The sequence below is a fragment of the Stegodyphus dumicola genome, chromosome 12 (assembly GCF_044657685.1).
Source record: "Stegodyphus dumicola isolate Sdum_Otavi_A_Nest chromosome 12, ASM4465768v1".
NCBI lineage: Eukaryota > Metazoa > Arthropoda > Arachnida > Araneae > Eresidae > Stegodyphus > Stegodyphus dumicola.
Window position 1 is genome coordinate 37,277,370 of NC_140779.1, and position 25,990 is coordinate 37,303,359.

Sequence of the window (25,990 nt, forward strand, 5' to 3'; positions counted from 1 at the left end):
TAAAATTAATTTCAAACCAGAGATGATTTATCTGTAAATTTGAATTATTATTGATGAAGCAACAATTTTGAATTTAATGGCTCTTCCTCATCAATATCAAAGTGAAAAAATTGTAAAAATGAACTTATATTTTCTCCCTCCTTTCCGCATCCTTCATTTAAGCATACTCGACATGTATTCCAGATATCCAGGGTTCGAGCCCCAACGAGGGTGCTGCACATTTTTCACGTCTCCTGTTTAAAAAAAAAAAATCCTAATAACTCTACAAATGGCGCCCGAAATAAGTGGTGGTAGACGATAATTCGTCACCATCAGGATTTGAGGATTGAGTCCCCTAAGCCCTAGTCAAAGAATTCTTTGCCCTAGTCGCCCCTTAAAAGCTGGAGTATATAAAGATTATCTTTTCTACCTCCTTTCCGCATGCCTTCTTGGCGTATTTGGAAAGCATGCTCCACGCGTATTCCAGAGGTTCTGAGTTCAATTCCCGCTAAAGGCATCACACATATTTACGTTTCCTGCTTCAAAAAATAAAACGAATGACTCTACAAACTGTAAACAGAAAAAATCAGAATAACATAAATTAAAAGAGCGAATGCGAAGAAATTTTTAATACTTGATTATTTGAATTTTATTAAAATAATTTTCTCTGATGGTCTATATAAGGTAAAAGTTTTCATGAAGGCATCCCTCCCCTTAGGCAGGAAGCCCTTGAAGCTTTGCCGTAATCACATAAACCAAAAAAATGTACCAAAGTTATAACAAAAAGGCTATTTTATTTTTTTTTCTCTCAGATATTTTTGCGCTTTTTCTTTTAATTTATGTCCTTCTGGGTCTTCCTATTCATAGTTTTTTAATATTGATATATTAGCTGTTGAATTGAATTTTATGGTTTAAGTGCGAAGAACATGATATTTAATAAATAAAGGTAACACACAAAATGTTAAAAAGAAACCTCTTTGGACGTAATATAAAATCTGAAAGCTTTCAGATATTTTTATTTATGTTTCTTTTTCTCCTTTATTTTTTTGCATAATTAGAAAAAGCATTAAATTTAGAAATAAACGTAAGCTTTTTAAAATACAGCATGTGTTTTGAGTAATCGTTTTCTGCTGTATTGCATTCTTTATATATTCATATGTATTTGATAAATTAAATTTATTTTGCTTGCTCTCCTTTTAGCTTTTGACTATTCGTATAATTTGATAAACACGCACAATTTATTCTGTATCAATTGAACCTCATGTAACATAATATCGGTTTATAAGAAATTTCAGATGTGGTAGTCCCTACAGAACATCACAGCATATCTCAGATTATCGACCGCTCTGAAGATCTCGATGGGGTTTATTTTCATGTTAACCTTTCTGTCGAAGTTAGCAAACAGATGGAATTGCCGTGCCACTCGAAACACTTGGCTCTTGAAATAATTAATAATGTCCCCATGGACGCTGTCCACATGTACACGGACGGCAGTAAACTTGTTAATGACAGTTCTGGCAGTGGCATTTATATTAGATTTCGAGATCAAGAAATAAGAATTCAAAGAAGAAATCCAGACTTCTGCTCGGTATTTCGAAACGAACTTATTGCAATTCTGGAGGGTCTGGACTCCATCATGTGGCTTTCTCAGTTAAAAGATATCTGGATCTTTTCGGATAGTAGAAGTGTCGTCCAGCACTTGGCTGATTGGCATAATGTGAGGGATAATACAAGTGCAGACATCCTCAGGAAACTAAAACAACTTCCCCTTTCTCATCAGATCCACTTTCAGTGGATTCCGTCCCATTGCTGGAAATGAAACTTCGGACAGCTGGTGCTAGCGAGACCACAACGCCTGCCGCTCCTCCTACTTATATGGAACTACTTTCTAAATGTAAGGCAAAGAATAAGGCCGCTTGGATGGTCCCACCAGCGCACCCATGGTATCAGAATAAGTGCCCTGGTGGCTCCTTGGTTCAGAGCAGCAATAGACGAGATCAAACTGCACTTACTAGATTCCTTAATGGCCATCTGTTATCAATGACTTTTGTTGGTGGTAATAAACACTTTGGAATATGGACTAAGTGTTCTACTGCACAGGCCTCTCCTGATCACATCTTATCTTGTTGGGGCTTACCAGACAGGATCTGGTTCAAGACCCACTTTTGGTACTGGAGTCTTTCAGTGTGAATGAGCTCATGAAACTGATCTAGCTCTGCTGGTCACGGGGATGAGAAACAACAACAACAGAAATCTCAGTATTAATTTACAATAATTTTTAGGATTATTTTTTGCTTAAGTAATAATCGTACATGATGATTACTGTAACACGTAGGTTGGTGCGAAGTGCTGCACAATGTCATTTGACTTCAAATAATATAAATATTTATTTTTTTCCTCACACCTGAAAATTAAAAAGGAAAGAACCCAATGGACCAATGAGCATCCTTATGAAGATTGCCGATTAGCATCTACAATCTGTTACGAAAAATCTAGTAATTTTTCTCCAGTTCACAAGCAAATTTATAATTATTTACATACAAGCACATGTATTTTGATTTGTGTGTCGAAAATATTAAAATAAATGTGCAAACTAATTTGCCCTCCTGCAGCTGAAGCCGAAGGTTCTATATTTGAACCTTCGAAATCGACCCTACAAATAAATGAATATTACGCCTATTCTTATTGCCTTAGCACCTCCAATTATTGTTATCGATTAGTTATTTTAACTTAGATTGTCACAAATGGTTAAAATTACAACTGCTTTAAAGTTGTCTTTACTTACAATAGAGAGAGCAATCCAAAATGTATCCCTAACAGAAAAATGCTTGTGCAGCTTTCTTTTACTTTCAAGCAATTTCATCTGGATAATAAAGTTCGTTTGGTTGTTTAAAATACATCAATCAAACAATAAAAGCAAAAAAGAGAAATATAAGCATCATTTGTAAAGAAGAAACTAGGGATCGAATAGTATGAAATAATAATTTTAACAAAAGAACTAATGGTATTATTGAGATTAAATATGCGCGAAAAATCAGAAATCGTTTTTTGATAATGTTTATACATTCAGAGGTAAATTTAATTAAAATGCGTGCATGCACATGCATGATATAAAATGCTATCACTGCTATTATCCATGCGTTTTTGTTTTTATTTTGACATTTCTCGAAAAACAAATTTAATTATTTTTCTGTTAAGAGCAAGTAAGTCTACAAAAGCTCTTGCGCATCGATTTGCGTGCAGTTCTAGATGACCTCTTCCAAATAATTTTCCTTGCCCTGCTTAAGAATTTTTAAGGAATGCTTAAAATCTTTTGGCAGTAACCCAAAGAAGTTTGGCGATAAGGTCTCAACTTAACATCCTCCTTCGTTTTTAGCATACACTACTAAATAGCAAACTTTAATTTGCACAAGGTATACTTCGACTTAAAGCCTTAGTGAGGGAACGGCAGATTTGACTCCAGGAATATTGACAAATTTCCAGACTTTGGCTTAATATATTAAAAAAAAGTAACGCAGTAGAAAAATTTGATAGTCATATTTTTGAGCAAACATTTGATAACCCATTACTACTCATAAAGTGCTTTAATAAAAGCCGTAGTCGTGCCGCAGTTGCGTCAGTGTCATGTTACTCACTGCCATAGTTTCCAGAAATGGCATCCATTTTCTGACAATTTTTATGCATGACCGCGTTTCTTCAAGTGTTCAACAGAACGCAAATCGATTAATTGGTCCCATATAGAAAAAACAGGAAAATACAAAATTCATAAATTGGCAAGAAATAGGCCTCTTACCGTGGCTCCCTAAAAATATCCAGAACCCAAATCTTATCAAAACCCACTACCCAAAACTAACATCAGCATAATAACAATGCTAACCAAAACAGTTAACAACACTAATCATAGTAAAAATTTATTACATTATAACCTGCTCCAATAACCTGTACTACTTCATCATTTGTGTCGGCACTTCTTACTGCTAGTTAAGATTCCCCCTCCAGGGGTCGACTGGGAACAACCTCCGGCATTCTGGCTAAGACCTGTACTTAGACAGACTCGGCTCCTGGAGTAAATAGTCAGTCTTCGCAGCGACTAGAACCATCGATTTTTCGTGGTAGGTTCAGGCTTGACAGGGACCGTACTGGTACTGTCTTGTCTGCCTCTTAGTTGTGAGAATGTTATAAGGTTTGATATCGGAAGTTGTCCTTGGGGGTTTGGCTCCCATTGATAGCACTGGAGGGCAATCGTTGACCTTCGTTCTCTTTGCAAATGACCGCCACTGCCGGTTGCCATTGACTTGTGGGCTTTAAACTTTGTGCAATTTTGTCCCCCTAGGTTGGCCATGGAGGTAGGAAAGGCCATGGAGGTTACTTCCTACCTCCATGAGGTTGGCCGGGAGGTATCCCTCCTTGGATCGCCTCTGGAAAAGGTGGCGCATTTAATCGTGTAAAGGCTTGGAAAGGGACCTGGTATGGGAGCCTCCGTCTCCGGTGTACTGCTAGTTAAGCTTGACTCCAACTACTGCTATCTTAATTATTATTTTCGGCATTTGGGAATTAATTATTATTTTTGGCAAAAGAGGATCTTATGTATACTATCTCAAGGTAGAAAACTGACTCATCAGATAGTCTGGGATAAGGCATTCAGTCCAGATGCCCACCCAGTGAACTTACTAGTTTAACGCCCTAACATTTAGTACCCTTAAACCACTTTTATAAACAAATCATTGTGCATTTTGTTTTAACTTGTAAATACCTATTAAGTGTACAAAATACGGCTTTAAAATTTAGAAAATATCAAAACTAAAGGAAAAGGAACTTATATGTCCTATATTTTGCGAAAGCCATACAATAAGAGTACAATAGCATCAAGTTTAATCAAGCATAACTATTATGAAAACGCTTCCCAACGAGTGGTAGCGTGGCCGAGCGGTCTAAGGCGCTGGTTTAAGGCATCAGTCTCTTCAGAGGCGTGGGTTCGAATCCCACCGCTGCCAGTTTGTACTTTTTAACATCATGCTTTCCGATAAAAAATAAAAAATATGCATAATTAAATAACGTAAAAAAATTCTGGACTAAACAAAAGACATAAGACTATGTGTTTAGAATTCACGTGCTACCATCTACGTCTGCGTAAATGAGCAAACCCCTTATCTTTGACAAATTTTCCATTTTGGTTGTGTCAACTGTTGGGTTTTAACAACTGTCAAAGCCATACTTTTGAGTAGAAGCTGCTATTCAACACTGGCCAAGTGTTTCGAGTCCTAATGAAAGATTCCACTGTCTTCAAAGGTATTCATTCTTTCCTACCACTATCGGCATGTAGATATTTTATTTGGATACTTAGAAAACGACAGCGGTATATCATTCTGTTCACCTAAATAGGAAGATAACTGTTCTCTTTGTATTATGTGTAATCTGCGTTACCCTTTGACTGTCATTTTTAATTTAGGCGTAATTAATAAAACTATTATAATCGTGCTGATAATAGGTATCATGGTGGTTACAGCGAGAGGTCTGAGAGGGGTTTGTTTATAACACCAATCCATTCAAGGCTGCTTTCCCTCTCTCTTTTTTCCTGCGCAATTGCCCTTACAATTCCTTTATTCTTTTACTTTCTTGTACGAAGTAAAAAGGAAGTATTGTAATCGCGAAAAGTTTCAGGCAGCATATTTCAACGAAAATATCCCATTTTGACCTCTTTCAAATGCAATTTAACGATGTATTTCCGTGATATATGTACGTAAGGACAGAATAAAACACTCTTTTCCTCCAAAAAAATTATAAAACTGCTTCAAAATGAATTCTGAAGAGAATTTTTCGTGGCGTCTGTACGAACGTATGTACGTACGTACGTATCTCGAATAACTCAAAAACGATTAGCCTCAGAACGTTGAAATTTTGTATATAGGACTGCTATAACATGTAGATGTGCACCTCGTATTTTGGTTGCAATCGGCAGCACCAAACGTATATAAATATATATCCACTCTATTACCCGGCTCAGTGATCTCAGTTTCTTTACTCTTATATGTTTGTAAATTGTACAGTTTTTTTGCTTTAAAAAATGATTGAATTATGTTGTTCTTATCTTTCGGTTAAGGTTTTTATGCCTTTAGTAAATCTGTATGCAATATTTTAAGAATTACCAGCAATTTTAAAATTGTTTAAGTGCCGCTAAGCCTAATAAGGTTTTTGATGGTGGCCATTGCTCTTGTTTACATTTGAAAGAGCAGGATAGCGGATTTGTTGCCAATCTAGAGAAACTTAGCTCCGCTATAACAAAGATAACGCCTTCATTTATTATTTAAATCATGCTTAATCCTTTCTGAAATTTTTTCGAGGAAATAAGCGTTTAAGATTTACTTCGTAATTTTTAATACAGATATTTTGAGTTTTTATGTATTTTTGCCTTGTCGCGAAGTGAAAACTGAATTAATTGAATGAGAAATACTCAATCGTCTGTGAAAAACGTTTGTTTTGTTTGCTTAATTTCTTTTATACATCGTTCTGAATTTATCATAGTATTTGATTAGAACATGTGGCAAAGATTAGATAATTCTTTAAATGATATAAATTTTGTGCATTCTGAGTTATAATATGAACGAAATATAATACTGTTAAGTGAACCTAGCGCCAGAGTGTCGCTATGGTAAACAAATAGAGTGAATTTTAAAGAATGCATTTATTCTATTGTGCTTTATGCGCTGTCGACGAAGTAGGTTTAATTCAATCTAATAAGTTTAAATGAAATGCAAGAAAAAACGCGTATAATTTAATATTCCGTACAAGGAAGTCATGTGGTGTACACATCAGATTTTTTTCCTTAGAATTTTCTTCTAAAGAAAGTATTCTAGGGTTATCTGCCTAAGGATCGGGATACCTTCCTGAAGAATGGAAATTCGTTTGTACTCACGATGCACTCAGAAAAACTCATGAAAATTCTTATGCAGTCGGCTCCATTCGCAAGGTCGATTTACCAGGTTCACCGGAGTTTAAACCCGGTTCGAATTACCATTGTTTAGCGATTTTACCGATCAGCCGCTGATAAGTTTCTTCTTACTTTAATCAATATTCTTATCAGGATAGTTGGTTTGGCTTGGTTTATTAGATTACGGCAAAGCACTCGAGGGCTATCTGCCTTAAGGGAGGAATTCCTTCTTGGAGGACGTTTTAAGGGAATCTGGCTCGTATACATGTTACACATGGGGAAATCCACGAAAACACCATGCAGCCAGCCCGTTCGCGGGATGTGTGGTGGTGGGCTCCTTATCAGGATATGTGATTGAACTTATGATCTGAGCAAAGGCCCTTTTAAACATTCTGCTGTCTTAAACAGAGCGTGTTTTCAGAAGTGTCAACTTGTTTTTATAAGAGTTAAAATCAAATTACGAGGAATCATGGGATGATTTGGGGGACTCATAAAACGTGGGGCTCGCAAGCTAGGACCTTGTAATCAGATCCTGCTGGATCTGAGATTCTGGTTTAAAATAGCCCTTCTCTGGATTCTGAATTAAAATTCTCGTGATATCTAACCTTTGTTCTGAAATTTATTGCTAAACATTTTAATGTCATCAGTGAATTATCCTCTTCGTATTTGATCATCTGATCTCAGTGGAAAAGAGTCGCAGTTGAATGCCGTCAGTAAATTAGAGGAACTAGGCTGATTCCCTCACATTTTATGCATTAACACTTTCAAGTATATTTTTAAACATTCATAAGTATTACAATAAATTTCATTATACCTCTTTTGAAAGAGAATTTGAACTAAAATATATATATGCGCCCTATAATGAGAAAGATATAAAAGAATAGTACGATAAGATCAAGCTTATAATTAACCAGAACTGTTATGGAAGCCCTTACCATACGTGGTAGCGTGGCCGAGCGGTCTAAGGCGCTGGTTTAAGGCATCAGTCTCTCTAGAGGCGTGGGTTCGAATCCCACCGCTGCCAAATTGTGTTTTTTATCATCATATGTTCCGATAGAAAAATAAAAAGAATGCCTGACAGATATACATAAGAAATAATATTAAAAAATTCTGGATGCAGCAAAAGACATAAGAGTACATGTTTTAGAATTCATGTGCTTAACAACTGAGGACATCTGTCTCTGCATAAATGAGCAAATTCCGCTATTTGGACAAATTTTCCGGTTCAGATGTACTTAATAAATCTTTTATTTACTGTTGAGGCCTCACTTTACTGTCTCTAGAGGTGTTTATACAGGTCCGGGGTTCGATCCTCGGGCTGGTCAGGGTTGACTAAGCCTTTCATTCCTTGAGTGGATCGATAAAATGAGTATTAAATTCACTTGGACTAAACACTGGGGGAGGGGAGGGGCGTTGCGACAAGCTGACCACTTGTACAAGGGTCATGCCCTCCGGGGCCCATGGTCAAGAAAGCAGAAATCAGGGCACTGTAGGCCATGGCTCATTAAGGGCTATTGCGCCACTAAGTTTAACTTGATGTTATCTAATTCCTCGTTTTATTTTTCATACGTACTCAAATAAACTTCGTTCGGTCTGACAGATAACCTCTGATTTATTCTTAAACAATAAATTGACTAAAGTTAACGAATATCGTGAAAGAAATTATTAGATTTTTAACGCTATATTTGTTAGTGACTCTGATTGTCGTACCGAAGTTAGTTACCGAAGTTAATTAGTTCGAAGTTAGTTAGTTAGTTCGGGAACCGTTACCGAAGTTAACCGTTACCAATTTTTAATGTTATATTTGTTAGTGACTCTGATTGCCGTACCGAAGTTAGTTAGTTCGGTAACCGTTCGAAGTTAGTTACCGTAGTTAGTTCGGTAACCGTTACCGATTTTTAATGTTATATTTGTTAGTGACTCTGATTGCCATACGGAAGTTAGTTAGTTCGGTAACCATTCGAAGTTAGTTAGTTAGTTCGAGGTTAGTTTGGTAACCGTTACCGAAGTTAGTTACTTCGGTACTTCGGTACCAAAGTTGGTTACTTCGGTGTTAGTGACTCTGATTGCCGTACCGAAGGATCCGTTTCGAAACCCGGAGATGCATCGATGTTTGTAAATGTATAGTGTCACTGGGGCCTGGAGGTACTCAAAATATGCGGCGAGCCGAAAATCCTCTCGAGATGGTGGTAGTAGGAGAAGAGGGGTGGGAAACCATCGGAACCCTGGGTTCCGTCCCCCCCTCCGGGGTGCTCTCTTTCAAAACTAGGGGCGGAAATGAGCAAAGTCGTACTGTCGCCTGTATGGTGCCCAAGGTTTTCGTCAACAACAGACGCAATCTTGCCTGCTAACCACATGGAGGTAGGAAAGGGAGGAGGGGCCAACCCGCGCTAAAAGTGAAGCACTGCTTTGAGGCTTGGGTCACCAGATGGGGTGTTCTTTGTTTACATTCAGAAGCTCGCTTGACAAGATTCTGATAGTATTTCGACACACAACAGTTCAATAGAAATCGAAAAAGGGACACTTTCGCATGAAAGAAACATGCATAGTGTGATGGATAATAGCAATTTGTATAGTTTAGTGACATTTACGCAAAAATCACATCTTGGTTATTTTTCGATAACTAACAACAGCGATTTTGATTATGAATTTGTTTTATAAAATTATAAGCTGTTGCAAGATTTTAAGAAAAATGTTATGCTTAAAGAATGAAAAATACCTTACGGTACATTTAAAATTGTATACGTCTTTCGATACCCTTGATAGAGTATTCGCTACTTTTATTTTATTTTCCAAACGTCAAAATGTTTTAAATAAAATAAATTTTTTTCACATCCATATATTATTGTAACACGTACCTTTTAAAATTTTTTAGAGGAGAGGCTTTACTGCTGCTCATTTTAAACCCATCGTTTTAATTTTATATATCTGAAAAATAATCACTTTGGGCTTACACGTTTTATAAATATAAGATTATGTATGTTAAAATATTTGTAATTAGGCACATAGGTCAGATTAAGTTTTTATTAAATAGAGTAACGCATGTAAGGGCTATCTGCCTAAAGAGAGAGATGCCATCCTGGAGGAATTTTGAAGAAAAACTGACCTTTGAGTGGGTATTAAAAATAATACTTATAATTTTCATTCAAATAATATTCATATATATATATTTTATGTAAAACTTTCGGGTGTATGCTAAATTAGTGTAAATTACTTTACACGAGAAATATAGTGAATGCACAGAAATTAAAGATTTGCACATGAAGTTACTACCAAACGATATGCTAACCGAATAAATAATTAAAAGTTTTGAATATATTTTTATCATGGAAATTGGCTCTAAAATACTGAAGAACTTTATAACTGGAAGGAAACAAAGATCCTGAATAAATTTTCAGAAATCTTTTACAGGTACGGAAGATAAGATACGGAAAGGATCTTTAGGAAGACAGTTGAGAATAAAGAAAAAGAAAGGCACAGAGACGTTAATAGAGTATATTGATATACTTTTAGTCTAACTCAATCTTTTGAACACTTTCTCCAAACTGATGCTAGGGCGCCTGAAGCAGATAACAAATTAAAATGGCTCATCGTTTGTTAGGAAAAGGACGAAAGTGAGACTGATTGCGGAAGTAAAGAATTTCTGATAACATCTCGGATCCTTTTTTTACTAATTTTCTGAGTTAGTAAAAATTTCTGATACTGTGATGAGGTTTAACTACGATGGATCCGTGGGAAGTAGTCAATCGTTGACAGACAAGGAGCATATGCTGTCTTTCCAAGAACCTCATGCTTTAATGAACGAACCAAGAAGAAGAAATGTGTATGGACATGCGTAACTTCGGATTAATGACACATGGTGGCTGAATGTCAACCATTCCCCCCCCCAAGAGACAACTTCCAGCTGCTGTCGGGTAAGCAATAATCCCGCTGCGTTTTTCTTACACCCACGTGCTGAATTGGAATCAACAGGCATTTTTCTTGGGTGTGGTGTCGAGATAACTGAGCCTCTGCTTTGCTTCAGTTGAAAATACATCTAGGAATTTAGACATAATTAAAATGGTTTTAAGCGGTAGTTGCCTGGACTCAGCCAATTAAAAATGCATCCTGGCTCCAGCATGAAGACAGCTGTTGTTACTAGAGATGCCATACACCATTTAACAGCATTTAAAATGCCATTTCCAAAGCCGCCTTGCAGCCTATTTCAACTGAACTGAAATCCATGGCGATGACTTCAAGGCTAAAAACACTTTTCGAGTCTTTACCCTTTCTAAGTAATACGAGGTTGTTAAAACTACCAAGATTGTATCCATATTTTTTTAGTTTGATGAAACTCCTGTCAAAAAGCCAAGACTTTCTATCATTCTTGGGGCTCCGAAAATCTACAAGTTTGTTATATTCCTTAAATACAGCCTATGTGAGCGCTCCGAAAATACTGAGGCTTCTCTGTAGATTGAAGCAATATTCACTGATATCAGAGGTGCTGTAGACGTATCTCTGATGTGATCACGTTTGCCCACGGCTATTTTGATAACATTAATCAAACGATGTGGAAAAAGTACCCTTCAGAACAGCAGTAGAATTTACTTTTTTTTTTTTTTTTTCCAATTCCAGATTATGAACAATTACAATGTAACACAATTCCATTAATCTATACAAGGCCAGATGTGGTGGTCTCTTTATTATGGAGACACCTAATAGGTGGGCCACTATCGCCTCCTATGAAGGGATGGACAGTTACAACCATGCCTTCTCCGGGATTCGAACCCAGGCCCTTCGGTATCGCAGCCAGGCTTCCCTAACCACTATACCGTCTATTCCAATATACCCCGTTAGGTTTAACGTCACTTAAACTTTTATACTGTTTATAATTCTTCATTCTGTTGCATGCCGAATTCTATTGCATTGATTAAAGGCATGAAAACCTTAACCGGAACATAAGAGCAACATAATTCAATTACTTTTTAAAGCAAAAAATGCCTAATTTCCCAACATACAATAAAGGAACTCAGTTCACTTGCGCCAAGTAACAAAATGGCAAAATATACATACCTATATACATACACGTTTGCTGCGGCCGATTGCAAAGATAAAGGCAGGCGCACAATTACATGTTATACAGTCCCACATACAAAATTTCAACGTTCTACGGCTACATATTATGCAAGATACATATGTCACGATATGTACATCACGAAAAGAAATCTCTTCTGAATCCATTTTACAGTCCGTTTCGGGGAGGAGGAAAAAAAAAAAAAAAAGAGTCCTTTATTCTGTCCGTACAGTAAAAACATCGTTCGAATGGATTCGAGAGCCGTCAAAATGAACATTTTCGTTAAAATATGATGTCCGAAACTTTTTGCGATTACAACACTTCATTTACTTCGTACCAGGAAGTAAAAAAGGGCATTACCAAACATGATTTCGAATTTAAAAAAATTACATTGTTATAATAAAATTCTGTTCGCTGGTTCGAACATCAGTATAAGATGACGAAACATGCAGTAACTTGAAGATGTCTTCTCATATATATTCCGTGTTAATGTTGTTCTGATTCAAATGTAAGTTCTGTAGCAAAACAATGAATATGACAGTTATGAGAGGGAAAAAAAACTGGTGATAGGTCCACATAGCATAATTCAAAAAGAAAAGGATTGGCCACTTCATTCCGAGCATTTGGGAAAGGGTTGAGCAGCCTTTGCATTTCCTCCAAGCCGCAGGCGAAACTCCATTCAGACTTTCAAGATATTTTGTACTTTTTACTATTTCCTACGATTAGGGTATTCAAATATCTTTCGCCTTTTGTGCACGGCTGGTTTGGATGGGCGGGCTTTCGTGTGAGGTCACCATGGAGATCTCGGCGCGTGCTTGTGGTCACGCTCAAGAATCTGGCCCCGTGAACCTTGCCGTGAGGTTGTACATCCACACCCCCCATTGTGGGTGACCAGAAGTGGGTGTTGAGAGACTGGATTCTTTGAATCGAGGATTAGAATTACTTCTTCATTCAGTGAAATTCATTGAGTATGAAGCGGAACGGCTGTTCTGAAATGTGCTTTTGTAAGCCTACATGGATAGAAAGGTAAATCCCTAAGTAACGGGAGAAGAGGATATAAGTCTTTCTTTATAACGAAAAATTGAATAAGGATCGCTAAGTCCTTGTTATAATCTAAAGAACTACAAGAAAAATAACTTCATGTTAATTGCTAAATAGCGCGAGTTTTTTACTAAAATGATTTACCTTTAAATGTTGCGTTTGACGCTAAATTCTCTTGTGCTTAAAAAGGCAAGTAAAAGAGTAAATGCTATTAAATGGAATTCTTGTATCAGCAAAACCAATAAAACAACGAGGTAACGAGGTTCACACAGCAGTTTGAAAATGAATATACAGTAAGACCCCGCTTAACGCTGTTTCGTTTAGCGCTGTTTCGGTTTAGAGCTCTTTTATTTCAACCCGGGGATTCTCCGAAATTGTGCGCAGCACTAGGTTTCCAAATAACATATCCGAAACAGTGTAGTTTTGTTTCTTGCTTTGTGGACGCATTTTTATCATTTTAAACATTTGTTGACATTGTTGTAAGTTTAAATTTGTATAATACTATAACGATTAATACAGTGACAAATATTATGATCTTTAGTTTTTATCATGGGTGATAATAAAAAACAAGAAAAGAAAGCAACCAGAAAAAGCATTTCACTGGAAACTCAAATGCAAGTGATTAGAAGATTAGATTCTGGTGAACGTCAATCTCAAATTAGTGCTGCATTGATTTTGGCAACTTCAACAATAAGGACAATTCTTAAGAATAAAGAAAAAATACTGTCATCGGCAACTACAACTACGTCTAGCTCTGCAACTAGAATTACCCATTCTAGAAATAACATTATAGAGGAAATGGGAAAACGACTGTCTATATGGATTGACGACGAAATTGAACGCAATATGCCATTAAGCCAATCTATGAAATGCCTTCTTGACAAAAAGGCAGAAAATTGGAAACCCAGAATAGACTGAATGATCTGACTGAGAATTTTATTTGTTTTTAAAAGTATATGCGTTTATATTGTTTTTATTTTTGTAAGAAATAAATGCTTGATTTTATTTTTATTAAAAAAAAACATTATTTAATGCCTAACCATTTTTTTATCCGTCTTCCCCTAACCCCATTATTTACATGTTAAGATAGCCTCGCTTAGCGCTGTTTCGCATTACGCTCTACTTCGATGGAACGTATCCCCCGCGTTAAGCGGGGTCTTACTCTTGTGCTTAAAATCAATTATAAATTAATAAAAATTTTAAATCAATAAAATATTGCAAAGAAATTCATATTAAAGGATGAGTTATTACACTCAATAAATATTATTACTCAGTTATTACACTTAAAAAATATTAAAAAAAAAGGGTTAGTTCTATATCTCCCGTTATACTAGGCCTATTGACGAAATTCAACTTAACTTACGTTTTTTATGTCTCGAAAAGCGACTTAGGATATGTATGAGATTTATATAGAGCATTTTTCTAATATAGGTATTTTGACACAAAATCGGACTTTTCCTCAAATAACATGCCAATTTTTTTCCCTATTTCGATTCCACGACTCAACTTATGCTAAACTGCCAAGTTTTGTAAAAATCGCACGAGTAGTTTTTAAAAAATTACCTTTAAAAATTTAGCTCCTCAATGTTAAATGAATTCGATATATATTTATTGATATCTCTTTTTTATTAAACTTACTTGATTGTCTCTTCCAGAATTCGAAATTGAAGCTTTATCTAAACATATTTTGAACATTTTTTATGATTAATTTTTAAAATTTGTGTTTTTAAATGTTTTTTTATAAATTTTTCGACAAACTTTTTTGCATTATAACCTATAAAATTTTTTATATCATCTTAAAGATGTATTTCTAGGCCCAGCTACAAAAAATTAAATTTTTAGTCAAAATTTTCTAAGATATGCGTTAATTTACATATTGGCGCGTTTTGAAAGTTCGCATATATGTTACAAGCGATAATAACGCCAAGTGTGGTTTACGCACTTTGTTAAAATTATTTAAAAGCATGAACGATGACCTTTTTTTTTGCGCTCGTGTACAATGATGAAACAGGTTGCTATAAATTAAGAAGTTCGCCGTGTGAATTATTCTTGGTGCAAACTGAAAAAAAAGCGCCAAGATAAATTTTTGAATTTCTCCGTAAATTTCGCAACGAATTTGACAAATTTCAATATTATGGCATAGTAGAATCGAAACAGGGAAAATTTGTGTCAAAATACCTATATATATATATATATATATATATTGTGTCAAAACACCTATATATACCTATACACTGTCCCTCCCCCTTTTTTTCGCAGTGTACGCATAGATTAATTTAGAAATGCAAAAATTTACAATACGATAAATTTATGACCCCTTCAATAAATTTTAAAAAAGTAAAATAAAACAACTTCAAAAACAAGTAAAATTAATTTCAAACCAGAGATGATTTATCTGTAAATTTGAATTATTATTGATGAAGCAACAATTTTGAATTTAATGGCTCTTCCTCATCAATATCAAAGTGAAAAAATTGTAAAAATGAACTTATATTTTCTCCCTCCTTTCCGCATCCTTCATTTAAGCATACTCGACATGTATTCCAGATATCCAGGGTTCGAGCCCCAACGAGGGTGCTGCACATTTTTCACGTCTCCTGTTTAAAAAAAAAAAATCCTAATAACTCTACAAATGGCGCCCGAAATAAGTGGTGGTAGACGATAATTCGTCACCATCAGGATTTGAGGATTGAGTCCCCTAAGCCCTAGTCAAAGAATTTTTTGCCCTAGTCGCCCCTTAAAAGCTGGAGTATATAAAGATTATCTTTTCTACCTCCTTTCCGCATGCCTTCTTGGCGTATTTGGAAAGCATGCTCCACGCGTATTCCAGAGGTTCTGAGTTCAATTCCCGCTAAAGGCATCACACATATTTACGTTTCCTGCTTCAAAAAATAAAACGAATGACTCTACAAACTGTAAACAGAAAAAATCAGAATAACATAAATTAAAAGAGCGAATGCGAAGAAATTTTTAATACTTGATTATTTGAATTTTATTAAAATAATTTTCTCTGATGGTCTATATAAGGTAAAAGTTTTCATGAAGGCATCCCTCCCCTTAGGCAGGAAGCCCTTGAAGCTTTGCCGTAATCACATAAACCAAAAAAATGTACCAAAGTTATAACAAAAAGGCTATTTTATTTTTTTTTCTCTCAGATATTTTTGCGCTTTTTCTTTTAATTTATGTCCTTCTGGGTCTTCCTATTCATAGTTTTTTAATATTGATATATTAGCTGTTGAATTGAATTTTATGGTTTAAGTGCGAAGAACATGATATTTAATAAATAAAGGTAACACACAAAATGTTAAAAAGAAACCTCTTTGGACGTAATATAAAATCTGAAAGCTTTCAGATATTTTTATTTATGTTTCTTTTTCTCCTTTATTTTTTTGCATAATTAGAAAAAGCATTAAATTTAGAAATAAACGTAAGCTTTTTAAAATACAGCATGTGTTTTGAGTAATCGTTTTCTGCTGTATTGCATTCTTTATATATTCATATGTATTTGATAAATTAAATTTATTTTGCTTGCTCTCCTTTTAGCTTTTGACTATTCGTATAATTTGATAAACACGCACAATTTATTCTGTATCAATTGAACCTCATGTAACATAATATCGGTTTATAAGAAATTTCAGATGTGGTAGTCCCTACAGAACATCACAGCATATCTCAGATTATCGACCGCTCTGAAGATCTCGATGGGGTTTATTTTCATGTTAACCTTTCTGTCGAAGTTAGCAAACAGATGGAATTGCCGTGCCACTCGAAACACTTGGCTCTTGAAATAATTAATAATGTCCCCATGGACGCTGTCCACATGTACACGGACGGCAGTAAACTTGTTAATGACAGTTCTGGCAGTGGCATTTATATTAGATTTCGAGATCAAGAAATAAGAATTCAAAGAAGAAATCCAGACTTCTGCTCGGTATTTCGAAACGAACTTATTGCAATTCTGGAGGGTCTGGACTCCATCATGTGGCTTTCTCAGTTAAAAGATATCTGGATCTTTTCGGATAGTAGAAGTGTCGTCCAGCACTTGGCTGATTGGCATAATGTGAGGGATAATACAAGTGCAGACATCCTCAGGAAACTAAAACAACTTCCCCTTTCTCATCAGATCCACTTTCAGTGGATTCCGTCCCATTGCTGGAAATGAAACTTCGGACAGCTGGTGCTAGCGAGACCACAACGCCTGCCGCTCCTCCTACTTATATGGAACTACTTTCTAAATGTAAGGCAAAGAATAAGGCCGCTTGGATGGTCCCACCAGCGCACCCATGGTATCAGAATAAGTGCCCTGGTGGCTCCTTGGTTCAGAGCAGCAATAGACGAGATCAAACTGCACTTACTAGATTCCTTAATGGCCATCTGTTATCAATGACTTTTGTTGGTGGTAATAAACACTTTGGAATATGGACTAAGTGTTCTACTGCACAGGCCTCTCCTGATCACATCTTATCTTGTTGGGGCTTACCAGACAGGATCTGGTTCAAGACCCACTTTTGGTACTGGAGTCTTTCAGTGTGAATGAGCTCATGAAACTGATCTAGCTCTGCTGGTCACGGGGATGAGAAACAACAACAACAGAAATCTCAGTATTAATTTACAATAATTTTTAGGATTATTTTTTGCTTAAGTAATAATCGTACATGATGATTACTGTAACACGTAGGTTGGTGCGAAGTGCTGCACAATGTCATTTGACTTCAAATAATATAAATATTTATTTTTTTCCTCACACCTGAAAATTAAAAAGGAAAGAACCCAATGGACCAATGAGCATCCTTATGAAGATTGCCGATTAGCATCTACAATCTGTTACGAAAAATCTAGTAATTTTTCTCCAGTTCACAAGCAAATTTATAATTATTTACATACAAGCACATGTATTTTGATTTGTGTGTCGAAAATATTAAAATAAATGTGCAAACTAATTTGCCCTCCTGCAGCTGAAGCCGAAGGTTCTATATTTGAACCTTCGAAATCGACCCTACAAATAAATGAATATTACGCCTATTCTTATTGCCTTAGCACCTCCAATTATTGTTATCGATTAGTTATTTTAACTTAGATTGTCACAAATGGTTAAAATTACAACTGCTTTAAAGTTGTCTTTACTTACAATAGAGAGAGCAATCCAAAATGTATCCCTAACAGAAAAATGCTTGTGCAGCTTTCTTTTACTTTCAAGCAATTTCATCTGGATAATAAAGTTCGTTTGGTTGTTTAAAATACATCAATCAAACAATAAAAGCAAAAAAGAGAAATATAAGCATCATTTGTAAAGAAGAAACTAGGGATCGAATAGTATGAAATAATAATTTTAACAAAAGAACTAATTATTGAGATTAAATATGCGCGAAAAATCAGAAATCGTTTTTTGATAATGTTTATACATTCAGAGGTAAATTTAATTAAAATGCGTGCATGCACATGCATGATATAAAATGCTATCACTGCTATTATCCATGCGTTTTTGTTTTTATTTTGACATTTCTCGAAAAACAAATTTAATTATTTTTCTGTTAAGAGCAAGTAAGTCTACAAAAGCTCTTGCGCATCGATTTGCGTGCAGTTCTAGATGACCTCTTCCAAATAATTTTCCTTGCCCTGCTTAAGAATTTTTAAGGAATGCTTAAAATCTTTTGGCAGTAACCCAAAGAAGTTTGGCGATAAGGTCTCAACTTAACATCCTCCTTCGTTTTTAGCATACACTACTAAATAGCAAACTTTAATTTGCACAAGGTATACTTCGACTTAAAGCCTTAGTGAGGGAACGGCAGATTTGACTCCAGGAATATTGACAAATTTCCAGACTTTGGCTTAATATATTAAAAAAAAGTAACGCAGTAGAAAAATTTGATAGTCATATTTTTGAGCAAACATTTGATAACCCATTACTACTCATAAAGTGCTTTAATAAAAGCCGTAGTCGTGCCGCAGTTGCGTCAGTGTCATGTTACTCACTGCCATAGTTTCCAGAAATGGCATCCATTTTCTGACAATTTTTATGCATGACCGCGTTTCTTCAAGTGTTCAACAGAACGCAAATCGATTAATTGGTCCCATATAGAAAAAACAGGAAAATACAAAATTCATAAATTGGCAAGAAATAGGCCTCTTACCGTGGCTCCCTAAAAATATCCAGAACCCAAATCTTATCAAAACCCACTACCCAAAACTAACATCAGCATAATAACAATGCTAACCAAAACAGTTAACAACACTAATCATAGTAAAAATTTATTACATTATAACCTGCTCCAATAACCTGTACTACTTCATCATTTGTGTCGGCACTTCTTACTGCTAGTTAAGATTCCCCCTCCAGGGGTCGACTGGGAACAACCTCCGGCATTCTGGCTAAGACCTGTACTTAGACAGACTCGGCTCCTGGAGTAAATAGTCAGTCTTCGCAGCGACTAGAACCATCGATTTTTCGTGGTAGGTTCAGGCTTGACAGGGACCGTACTGGTACTGTCTTGTCTGCCTCTTAGTTGTGAGAATGTTATAAGGTTTGATATCGGAAGTTGTCCTTGGGGGTTTGGCTCCCATTGATAGCACTGGAGGGCAATCGTTGACCTTCGTTCTCTTTGCAAATGACCGCCACTGCCGGTTGCCATTGACTTGTGGGCTTTAAACTTTGTGCAATTTTGTCCCCCTAGGTTGGCCATGGAGGTAGGAAAGGCCATGGAGGTTACTTCCTACCTCCATGAGGTTGGCCGGGAGGTATCCCTCCTTGGATCGCCTCTGGAAAAGGTGGCGCATTTAATCGTGTAAAGGCTTGGAAAGGGACCTGGTATGGGAGCCTCCGTCTCCGGTGTACTGCTAGTTAAGCTTGACTCCAACTACTGCTATCTTAATTATTATTTTCGGCATTTGGGAATTAATTATTATTTTTGGCAAAAGAGGATCTTATGTATACTATCTCAAGGTAGAAAACTGACTCATCAGATAGTCTGGGATAAGGCATTCAGTCCAGATGCCCACCCAGTGAACTTACTAGTTTAACGCCCTAACATTTAGTACCCTTAAACCACTTTTATAAACAAATCATTGTGCATTTTGTTTTAACTTGTAAATACCTATTAAGTGTACAAAATACGGCTTTAAAATTTAGAAAATATCAAAACTAAAGGAAAAGGAACTTATATGTCCTATATTTTGCGAAAGCCATACAATAAGAGTACAATAGCATCAAGTTTAATCAAGCATAACTATTATGAAAACGCTTCCCAACGAGTGGTAGCGTGGCCGAGCGGTCTAAGGCGCTGGTTTAAGGCATCAGTCTCTTCAGAGGCGTGGGTTCGAATCCCACCGCTGCCAGTTTGTACTTTTTAACATCATGCTTTCCGATAAAAAATAAAAAATATGCATAATTAAATAACGTAAAAAAATTCTGGACTAAACAAAAGACATAAGACTATGTGTTTAGAATTCACGTGCTACCATCTACGTCTGCGTAAATGAGCAAACCCCTTATCTTTGACAAATTTTCCATTTTGGTTGTGTCAACTGTTGGGTTTTAACAACTGTCAAAGCCATACTTTTGAGTAGAAGCTGCTATTCAACACTGGCCAAGTGTTTCGAGTCCTAATGAAAGATTCCACTGTCTTCAAAGGTATTCATTCTTTCCTACCACTATCGGCATGTAGATATTTTATTTGGATACTTAGAAAACGACAGCGGTATATCATTCTGTTCACCTAAATAGGAAGATAACTGTTCTCTTTGTATTATGTGTAATCTGCGTTACCCTTTGACTGTCATTTTTAATTTAGGCGTAATTAATAAAACTATTATAATCGTGCTGATAATAGGTATCATGGTGGTTACAGCGAGAGGTCTGAGAGGGGTTTGTTTATAACACCAATCCATTCAAGGCTGCTTTCCCTCTCTCTTTTTTCCTGCGCAATTGCCCTTACAATTCCTTTATTCTTTTACTTTCTTGTACGAAGTAAAAAGGAAGTATTGTAATCGCGAAAAGTTTCAGGCAGCATATTTCAACGAAAATATCCCATTTTGACCTCTTTCAAATGCAATTTAACGATGTATTTCCGTGATATATGTACGTAAGGACAGAATAAAACACTCTTTTCCTCCAAAAAAATTATAAAACTGCTTCAAAATGAATTCTGAAGAGAATTTTTCGTGGCGTCTGTACGAACGTATGTACGTACGTACGTATCTCGAATAACTCAAAAACGATTAGCCTCAGAACGTTGAAATTTTGTATATAGGACTGCTATAACATGTAGATGTGCACCTCGTATTTTGGTTGCAATCGGCAGCACCAAACGTATATAAATATATATCCACTCTATTACCCGGCTCAGTGATCTCAGTTTCTTTACTCTTATATGTTTGTAAATTGTACAGTTTTTTTGCTTTAAAAAATGATTGAATTATGTTGTTCTTATCTTTCGGTTAAGGTTTTTATGCCTTTAGTAAATCTGTATGCAATATTTTAAGAATTACCAGCAATTTTAAAATTGTTTAAGTGCCGCTAAGCCTAATAAGGTTTTTGATGGTGGCCATTGCTCTTGTTTACATTTGAAAGAGCAGGATAGCGGATTTGTTGCCAATCTAGAGAAACTTAGCTCCGCTATAACAAAGATAACGCCTTCATTTATTATTTAAATCATGCTTAATCCTTTCTGAAATTTTTTCGAGGAAATAAGCGTTTAAGATTTACTTCGTAATTTTTAATACAGATATTTTGAGTTTTTATGTATTTTTGCCTTGTCGCGAAGTGAAAACTGAATTAATTGAATGAGAAATACTCAATCGTCTGTGAAAAACGTTTGTTTTGTTTGCTTAATTTCTTTTATACATCGTTCTGAATTTATCATAGTATTTGATTAGAACATGTGGCAAAGATTAGATAATTCTTTAAATGATATAAATTTTGTGCATTCTGAGTTATAATATGAACGAAATATAATACTGTTAAGTGAACCTAGCGCCAGAGTGTCGCTATGGTAAACAAATAGAGTGAATTTTAAAGAATGCATTTATTCTATTGTGCTTTATGCGCTGTCGACGAAGTAGGTTTAATTCAATCTAATAAGTTTAAATGAAATGCAAGAAAAAACGCGTATAATTTAATATTCCGTACAAGGAAGTCATGTGGTGTACACATCAGATTTTTTTCCTTAGAATTTTCTTCTAAAGAAAGTATTCTAGGGTTATCTGCCTAAGGATCGGGATACCTTCCTGAAGAATGGAAATTCGTTTGTACTCACGATGCACTCAGAAAAACTCATGAAAATTCTTATGCAGTCGGCTCCATTCGCAAGGTCGATTTACCAGGTTCACCGGAGTTTAAACCCGGTTCGAATTACCATTGTTTAGCGATTTTACCGATCAGCCGCTGATAAGTTTCTTCTTACTTTAATCAATATTCTTATCAGGATAGTTGGTTTGGCTTGGTTTATTAGATTACGGCAAAGCACTCGAGGGCTATCTGCCTTAAGGGAGGAATTCCTTCTTGGAGGACGTTTTAAGGGAATCTGGCTCGTATACATGTTACACATGGGGAAATCCACGAAAACACCATGCAGCCAGCCCGTTCGCGGGATGTGTGGTGGTGGGCTCCTTATCAGGATATGTGATTGAACTTATGATCTGAGCAAAGGCCCTTTTAAACATTCTGCTGTCTTAAACAGAGCGTGTTTTCAGAAGTGTCAACTTGTTTTTATAAGAGTTAAAATCAAATTACGAGGAATCATGGGATGATTTGGGGGACTCATAAAACGTGGGGCTCGCAAGCTAGGACCTTGTAATCAGATCCTGCTGGATCTGAGATTCTGGTTTAAAATAGCCCTTCTCTGGATTCTGAATTAAAATTCTCGTGATATCTAACCTTTGTTCTGAAATTTATTGCTAAACATTTTAATGTCATCAGTGAATTATCCTCTTCGTATTTGATCATCTGATCTCAGTGGAAAAGAGTCGCAGTTGAATGCCGTCAGTAAATTAGAGGAACTAGGCTGATTCCCTCACATTTTATGCATTAACACTTTCAAGTATATTTTTAAACATTCATAAGTATTACAATAAATTTCATTATACCTCTTTTGAAAGAGAATTTGAACTAAAATATATATATGCGCCCTATAATGAGAAAGATATAAAAGAATAGTACGATAAGATCAAGCTTATAATTAACCAGAACTGTTATGGAAGCCCTTACCATACGTGGTAGCGTGGCCGAGCGGTCTAAGGCGCTGGTTTAAGGCATCAGTCTCTCTAGAGGCGTGGGTTCGAATCCCACCGCTGCCAAATTGTGTTTTTTATCATCATATGTTCCGATAGAAAAATAAAAAGAATGCCTGACAGATATACATAAGAAATAATATTAAAAAATTCTGGATGCAGCAAAAGACATAAGAGTACATGTTTTAGAATTCATGTGCTTAACAACTGAGGACATCTGTCTCTGCATAAATGAGCAAATTCCGCTATTTGGACAAATTTTCCGGTTCAGATGTACTTAATAAATCTTTTATTTACTGTTGAGGCCTCACTTTACTGTCTCTAGAGGTGTTTATACAGGTCCGGGGTTCGATCCTCGGGCTGGTCAGGGTTGACTAAGCCTTTCATTCCTTGAGTGGATCGATAAAATGAGTATTAAATTCACTTGGACTAAACACTGGGGGAGGGGAGGGGCGTTGCGACAAGCTGACCACTTGTACAAGGGTCATGCCCTCCGGGGCCCATGGTCAAGAAAGCAGAAATCAGGGCACTGTAGGCCATGGCTCATTAAGGGCTATTGCGCCACTAAGTTTAACTTGATGTTATCTAATTCCTCGTTTTATTTTTCATACGTACTCAAATAAACTTCGTTCGGTCTGACAGATAACCTCTGATTTATTCTTAAACAATAAATTGACTAAAGTTAACGAATATCGTGAAAGAAATTATTAGATTTTTAACGCTATATTTGTTAGTGACTCTGATTGTCGTACCGAAGTTAGTTACCGAAGTTAATTAGTTCGAAGTTAGTTAGTTAGTTCGGGAACCGTTACCGAAGTTAACCGTTACCAATTTTTAATGTTATATTTGTTAGTGACTCTGATTGCCGTACCGAAGTTAGTTAGTTCGGTAACCGTTCGAAGTTAGTTACCGTAGTTAGTTCGGTAACCGTTACCGATTTTTAATGTTATATTTGTTAGTGACTCTGATTGCCATACGGAAGTTAGTTAGTTCGGTAACCATTCGAAGTTAGTTAGTTAGTTCGAGGTTAGTTTGGTAACCGTTACCGAAGTTAGTTACTTCGGTACTTCGGTACCAAAGTTGGTTACTTCGGTGTTAGTGACTCTGATTGCCGTACCGAAGGATCCGTTTCGAAACCCGGAGATGCATCGATGTTTGTAAATGTATAGTGTCACTGGGGCCTGGAGGTACTCAAAATATGCGGCGAGCCGAAAATCCTCTCGAGATGGTGGTAGTAGGAGAAGAGGGGTGGGAAACCATCGGAACCCTGGGTTCCGTCCCCCCCTCCGGGGTGCTCTCTTTCAAAACTAGGGGCGGAAATGAGCAAAGTCGTACTGTCGCCTGTATGGTGCCCAAGGTTTTCGTCAACAACAGACGCAATCTTGCCTGCTAACCACATGGAGGTAGGAAAGGGAGGAGGGGCCAACCCGCGCTAAAAGTGAAGCACTGCTTTGAGGCTTGGGTCACCAGATGGGGTGTTCTTTGTTTACATTCAGAAGCTCGCTTGACAAGATTCTGATAGTATTTCGACACACAACAGTTCAATAGAAATCGAAAAAGGGACACTTTCGCATGAAAGAAACATGCATAGTGTGATGGATAATAGCAATTTGTATAGTTTAGTGACATTTACGCAAAAATCACATCTTGGTTATTTTTCGATAACTAACAACAGCGATTTTGATTATGAATTTGTTTTATAAAATTATAAGCTGTTGCAAGATTTTAAGAAAAATGTTATGCTTAAAGAATGAAAAATACCTTACGGTACATTTAAAATTGTATACGTCTTTCGATACCCTTGATAGAGTATTCGCTACTTTTATTTTATTTTCCAAACGTCAAAATGTTTTAAATAAAATAAATTTTTTTCACATCCATATATTATTGTAACACGTACCTTTTAAAATTTTTTAGAGGAGAGGCTTTACTGCTGCTCATTTTAAACCCATCGTTTTAATTTTATATATCTGAAAAATAATCACTTTGGGCTTACACGTTTTATAAATATAAGATTATGTATGTTAAAATATTTGTAATTAGGCACATAGGTCAGATTAAGTTTTTATTAAATAGAGTAACGCATGTAAGGGCTATCTGCCTAAAGAGAGAGATGCCATCCTGGAGGAATTTTGAAGAAAAACTGACCTTTGAGTGGGTATTAAAAATAATACTTATAATTTTCATTCAAATAATATTCATATATATATATTTTATGTAAAACTTTCGGGTGTATGCTAAATTAGTGTAAATTACTTTACACGAGAAATATAGTGAATGCACAGAAATTAAAGATTTGCACATGAAGTTACTACCAAACGATATGCTAACCGAATAAATAATTAAAAGTTTTGAATATATTTTTATCATGGAAATTGGCTCTAAAATACTGAAGAACTTTATAACTGGAAGGAAACAAAGATCCTGAATAAATTTTCAGAAATCTTTTACAGGTACGGAAGATAAGATACGGAAAGGATCTTTAGGAAGACAGTTGAGAATAAAGAAAAAGAAAGGCACAGAGACGTTAATAGAGTATATTGATATACTTTTAGTCTAACTCAATCTTTTGAACACTTTCTCCAAACTGATGCTAGGGCGCCTGAAGCAGATAACAAATTAAAATGGCTCATCGTTTGTTAGGAAAAGGACGAAAGTGAGACTGATTGCGGAAGTAAAGAATTTCTGATAACATCTCGGATCCTTTTTTTACTAATTTTCTGAGTTAGTAAAAATTTCTGATACTGTGATGAGGTTTAACTACG

At 35.9% G+C, this 25,990-nt stretch overlaps 1 long non-coding RNA gene and 4 other non-coding genes across 5 annotated transcripts in view; all 5 read left to right on the plus strand.

The window, feature by feature from the left end:
* The window catches only part of LOC146993537 (uncharacterized), a 224,436-nt gene that overhangs the window by 53,660 nt on the left and 144,786 nt on the right, over positions 1-25,990 (plus strand). The gene's annotated exons all lie outside the window — the stretch shown is intronic.
* On the plus strand, positions 4,892-4,973 carry TRNAL-AAG (transfer RNA leucine (anticodon AAG)). Its single transcript has one exon. It is a non-coding gene; the product is annotated as a tRNA-Leu (tRNA).
* Positions 7,850-7,931, plus strand: TRNAL-AAG (transfer RNA leucine (anticodon AAG)). Its single transcript has one exon. It is a non-coding gene; the product is annotated as a tRNA-Leu (tRNA).
* Positions 20,252-20,333, plus strand: TRNAL-AAG (transfer RNA leucine (anticodon AAG)). The gene has a single exon. It is a non-coding gene; the product is annotated as a tRNA-Leu (tRNA).
* Positions 23,210-23,291, plus strand: TRNAL-AAG (transfer RNA leucine (anticodon AAG)). The gene has a single exon. It is a non-coding gene; the product is annotated as a tRNA-Leu (tRNA).